Raw genomic sequence first — 6,000 nt, 5'->3', positions numbered from 1 at the left:
GTGAACCGTCTACACCACTTAGATCCTCAGCAGGCGCAGCATCCATGCCGTCTGATGAGATGTCACCTTCTTGACCGGCCGTGTGTAGGAGGCAATCGTCAGAAGGGGTCCGCCGACGTCGCTTCCGTCGTCGAGGCGAACGTTGCTTTTGAACGTGGACATCCGTATCCGAATGTGGGAGGCAATCCAGCGTCGTACCATCTTCCACCAGGAAATCCGCGGTCGGAACAATGTTCGCGTCCACGTCCATCGCGTTCTGAATGTTACGTTGCGTCTGGAGTCCGTAGGGCTGTTGCTGCTGTTGTTGCTGTGGAGGGGGCGACATATGGGTTGGCATCGGGGGTCCTTCCTCTTCCTGCCTTGGTACTTCTGGCGTCGATGGGGGTGTCTGATCGCCCGTTTCGTCCTCAACTATGGTGCGCATCGTCGTCTGAGCGTACGTGAGGGGCAGGATGGTCGTCCCCTTCGGGGAAACGGAGTCTCCCACTGGTATCTGCTTAATTCGACGTTGTAAGCAGCTCGACCGAACATGGCCGTCCTGCCCACATCCGGAACAGGTACGCGGCTGACCGTCATACATGATGATTGCACGATAGCCACAGATGTTCAAATAGGACGGCACATGTTTCTTGAGCTCAAGTTTAATTTGGCGCACACCATTGTAGACCTTGTACGTCGAGAAAGTTTGCCACTTTTCTGCAACGTGGCTGATAACATTGCCATATGGTCAGAAGGCGTCCTTGACAACTTCCTCTGGGACCTCGAAGGGGAGCTCAAAAACCCTCACAGTCCTTAGGCCCATGCCTGCATGATCCACCGTCACTGCACCGATATGCCCGTCAGAATGTTTGAATCTGAGGGAGTTCGAGTATTTAGACACCACTGTCGCGCAGAGCTCTGCACTGGTCATTTTAACATAAACCACGCTCGCCGTTATAGAAAAATGTATTCCGACGACAGTCGCCGGATCTAAACGTAGATCGTCGCGTATGAACTGTTCTATTTTATAGGCTCGAGGACGCGCGTGATCTGGTGGGAAAGTAATTTTGATCGTATCGTGGCGCCATGTGTGTGCCATAGTCGCACTGAACTTGGAACTAATACAACTCGCGCCACAAGCAAGCGCTCACGGTCCCGCACGGAGGGGCGCAGCGGACGTCCTCGCCCCACCGCAGCCGAAAGCAGACTGATTCCAACTGAGCTACCGAAGCACGACTCACGCCCGGTCTCACAGCTTTACTTCTGCCAGTAATTCGTCTCCTACCTTACAAATTTTAAAGAAGCTCTCCTGCGAACCTTGCAGAAAAATCTCATTCTGGAAGCCTCCTCCAGGCTGTGGCTAAGCCATGTCTGCGCAGTATCCTTTCTTTCAGGAGTGCTAGTTCTGCAAAGTTCGCAGGAGAGCTTCTGTAAAGTTTGGAAGGTAGGAGACGAGATACTGGCAGAAGTAAAGCTGTGAGACTGGGCGTGAGTCGTGCTTTGGTAGCTCAGTCGGTAGAGCACTTGCCCGCGAAAGGAAAAGGTCCCGAGTTCGAGTCTCGGTCCAGCACACAGTCTTAATCTGCCAGGAAGTTTCATATCGGCGCACACTCGGCTGCAGAGTGAAAATCTCATTATGGAAGTATCCAGGTGTCTTGGCGTTACACTCGACCGCGCTCTATCTTACAAAAAAATCTGGAAAACACGTGAGCCAAGATAAAAACAGGCAACAGTGTCGTTCAAAGGCTATGTGGCACAACCCTGGTGGCTCCATTGGAGGCTTTGCGCACATCGGTACTTGCCCTGAGGTTTTCGATCTTCAGCGTGCTGTAATAGTTGCCATACCAGCCTCATCAATGGGCAGCTCAGCAAGACGATGCACATGATTACTGGTACAGTCAGATCAGCTCTTATCTGGCGGTTTCCTTTGCTAAGCAACATCTACCCACTGCAGGTTCGCAGAACTGAGACCCTGCTTAGAGATTACCACTATATACAACAGAATAAGGAGCCACACATTCTTCACGACATGCCTGTCTTATGAAGGAATAGGCTTCGTCTGAGACAGCCGCCACTACGGTACTCTAAACAGCCAGCTACAAGTAACACCAAAGTAGATCTCAGGAACAAAAACTGTCAACACATCGGAAATTTCCAAGAAACATAACTGTGATACTGCGGGTGTCGACCTTGACAGGAAACTGTGGGTGAAATTAAATAAAATCCGCAATGGATGTGGGTGGTGCTCCGACACACTCTGTAAGTGGGTTAGTGTGGCGTCTCCGAGTTGTGGCTGTGGTACACTGAAACAATCTATCAGACACTCGAGTGAGGCGTGCATCCTGTGGTGCTATAAGGGCACGTAGAATGAATGGCAGTGACACAGCTGTGGAATGGATTAGAAACCTAGATATTAATATTTGGTCGTTTTATTTTTGTTTTGTTTAGTTTTGTGCAATGACATTCACCACATATGTAAGTAGGCTGTTTAGGTTTTTTTATTGGTAACTCCGCCGCCACGTAGCGCTCTGTATAAAAATCACTGGCTGTGCCGTGTGCAGTCTGTGGCTGGTTTGCATTGTTGTCTGCCATTGTAGTGTTGGGCAGCGGCAGCTGGATGCTAACAGCGCGTAGCGTTGCGCAGTTGGAGGTGAGCCGCCAGCAGTCGTGGACGTGGGGAGAGAGATGGCGGAGTTTTGAAATTTGTAAGAATTTGTGTCATGAACTGATATATATATTATGACTATAAAGGTAAGTACATTGTTTGTTCTCTATTAAAATCTTTCATTTGCTAACTGTGCCTATCATTAGTTAGTGACTTCCGTAGTTTGAATCTTTTATTTAGCTGGCAGTAGTGGCGCTCGCTGTATTGCAGTAGCTTCAGTAACGAAGATTTTTGTGAGGTAAGTGATTTGTGAAACGTATAGGTTATTGTAATTTGGTAATTGTGTGTAAGGAAATGGAGCGGGTTGCAAATAATGGTGTAGGCAGTGAAACAATTAGTGAACAGGGAAGCTTTATCGATCGATCGGTCGGCAACAGCTCGCCTCAGGATTCCGAAATGACAGGACACAATCTTGCAAATACTGTAGATTCAGATTTTGCGTCCTCACCGTTTTCTCAAATAAATGAAGACACATTTTCTGCTTTTCAAAATGCGAATATTGCCGGTTCAAATGCACTGCCGAAAAACACTGAGGAACATGTTTCAGACACCAGTGCACTGTTATTACAGTTAATGCAACAAATCGGACAAAGGCTACAAAAGTTAGACACAACGCTTGAACAAAATCAGAGACAAACAGAGCAAAAGTTAGACACAATGGAACAAAATCTTCAAAAGTTAGGCACAATGGAACAAAATCTTCAAAAGTTAGACACAATGGAACAAAATCAGAGACAAACACAGCAAAAGTTAGACTCAATGGAACAAAATCAGAGACAAACAGAGCAAAAGTTAGACGCAATGGAGCAAAAGCTTCAAAAGTTAGACTCAGTGGAACATACGCTTGAACAAACACGTGAAGATTTAACTAATGAGTTACATAACATCGAATCGAAATGTCAAAAAGTCTGTAATGACGTAAAAACACAAATTTGTGAGCATTTACAACCTATTTTTTCGCGGCATGAAAATGCATTACAGAATCACGAAGCAGCCATAAAAGAACTGCAAACTATTGTTCATGAAAATCATGAGACCTTGCAAGCTAAAATTGACTCAGTTGCATCTACTGATTCGGTTACGCAACTTGCAAAAACTCAAGCGAACTTAAAGGACACATAAGATACTCTGAAAATTGGTTCAGAAAGACACACAGAGGAAATAATTTCACTGTCGGATAAAGTAGCCGAACTTTCAGATCAGTTCACTAACTTATCTACGAAGGTAGATGATGATCTGAATGACACAAAACCTGTAGCCTTCACTGACACTGAAGAGTATGAACAAATTAGGAAATTCAAACAGAATCAAAATCAAATCAACACACAGTACAAAAGAGAAATGCGGGAAGTACAAGATCAGTTGGCTCAAGTAATACAAGAATTACATATTTCAGAGGACACTCGCGCCCCAGTATGGGAAGAGGAACATAGCAATACAGAACAACCACAAAATAATAACACAGGGCATTTCGGAAATCATGAAAGTAATTGGCAAGGTGCACCGAATTTTGAGATGGAACCGCCTATACGACGTAACAATGACCGATATGCTACCCGCCGACACGATGATTTTGACTATAAGCTGTTCATTACTGCACGTAAATTCAAAACATTTAAGAATTCTGGCAACGACATTCATCCACAAGCGTGGCTCCATCAATTCTCTCATTGTTTTCCTCCCAACTGGTCATTAGAACACAGATTAGAATTTATGTGTGGCTACTTAGAGAATGAACCAGCTGTAAGAATGCGATCGGTCATTCACGATTGCCACAGTGAAGGAGAATTTTATCATGCTTTCCTCTCAGCATATTGGTCTCAAGCTACACAAGACAGAGTAAAACATAGCATAATGATGATGAAACACTTGGAACAATCTGAATTTTCCAGTCTTGTCAAATATTTTGAAGACATGTTGCATAAGAACCAATATCTTTCAAACCCCTATAGCCCTTCAGAACTCATCCGCATTTGCATAATGAAAATGCCTGAACATTTAAGGAATATTATTTTGACAGGGCGTTGCAAACACTACATTGAAGCTTATCAGGGACTCTTACAAGAATTAGAAATTGACACAGACAGTCACGGGATGCGAAAACAGGAAAACAATCACTACAGTTCACATCCGTCACAATTCCGTGACGACAGAAACAATAACTGGACACGACAAGTCTATTCTTACAACGCAAATCGTGACCAAAACAGACACCACCCATATGACAACCACTGGCGGAGTAATAATAGTTACAGAGAAAGATCACATTTCCGTAGTAATGAATATCATAGAGACAATCAGAGAAACAGACAATACGGGAACCAAAATAATTATTATCAAGGGAGACGGAATAACTTCAGACGCAACGGTCCAGCGCGCAGTTAAGAATCAGGGAGAAATTCTCCACCACGTGACCGACAAGAAATTAATTACAGAAATTACCGACATGACGACAGACGATATGATCGTAACGACAGACCTGAATTGCATCAGAACTGGCGGGATTCAAACAGAGCAGGGCCCTCTCGGCAAGGTGAATTTGTAGAAGTTAGGTCTCCTAATCCCAATAACGACGCGCGCCAACAAAGAAACAGACAATGACTTGCACCGCAGGCAGTCGCGTGTGCCGGCTGACTCAGAAAAAATAACATAGACGCTAACCTTGAGAAAAGTTCCAGTATTCCTTATCGACGTAACCACATGATAATTGCTTTTCAGTTGACAGTCTGCGTACTAGGAAGAGTAAAGGATTGCACCACATTTCACATGTGCAACCGTTTATTGAAAGATAATCTGCTTTTTAACTTTGTCTTTGCCATAAAACATTTCACTTCACATTTCTAGTATGCTTTGTCACACTTAGAAACTGTTAACATGCAACAATGTTTTGAAGTTCACTATCCAGTCTAGAACCTACGGAACATATTTAGACAGTATTTACGAGTGCATTGTTATAGTGAACAGACATCACAGTGTTATTGTGTGTGTACATTCTTGCTTGTTAGTTGCACGACTACGTAACGAATATAAGGCTCACATACTTAGAACATTTACCAGTATTGCTAATGAGATTTTAATGCAACATTTTGGTTTAATTGAAAACACATTCTTCATTTGAAGTTCATTCGGTGAGATTAAAGATGACTTAGCATTTGGTTTCTATAATAGCTACACGATTATATCACGACGCTAGTAAAATGTGACACGATTTACATTTTTGCTTTTGCGGTGTATCTGTTTTATATCTGCACAGTTTTTCTGAATTTTTCTGGAAAGTAAAACATATTTTAGTAGTAACTTTGTGGTATAGCTACAATGAGACAGCCTTTTCTGTAGCACAACAATACGTACAGTAC

The sequence above is a fragment of the Schistocerca gregaria genome, chromosome 1 (assembly GCF_023897955.1).
Source record: "Schistocerca gregaria isolate iqSchGreg1 chromosome 1, iqSchGreg1.2, whole genome shotgun sequence".
Taxonomy (NCBI): Eukaryota; Metazoa; Arthropoda; class Insecta; order Orthoptera; family Acrididae; genus Schistocerca; species Schistocerca gregaria.
The sequence above is the reverse complement of the archived record's forward strand: the minus strand, read 5'-3'. Positions refer to the sequence as shown.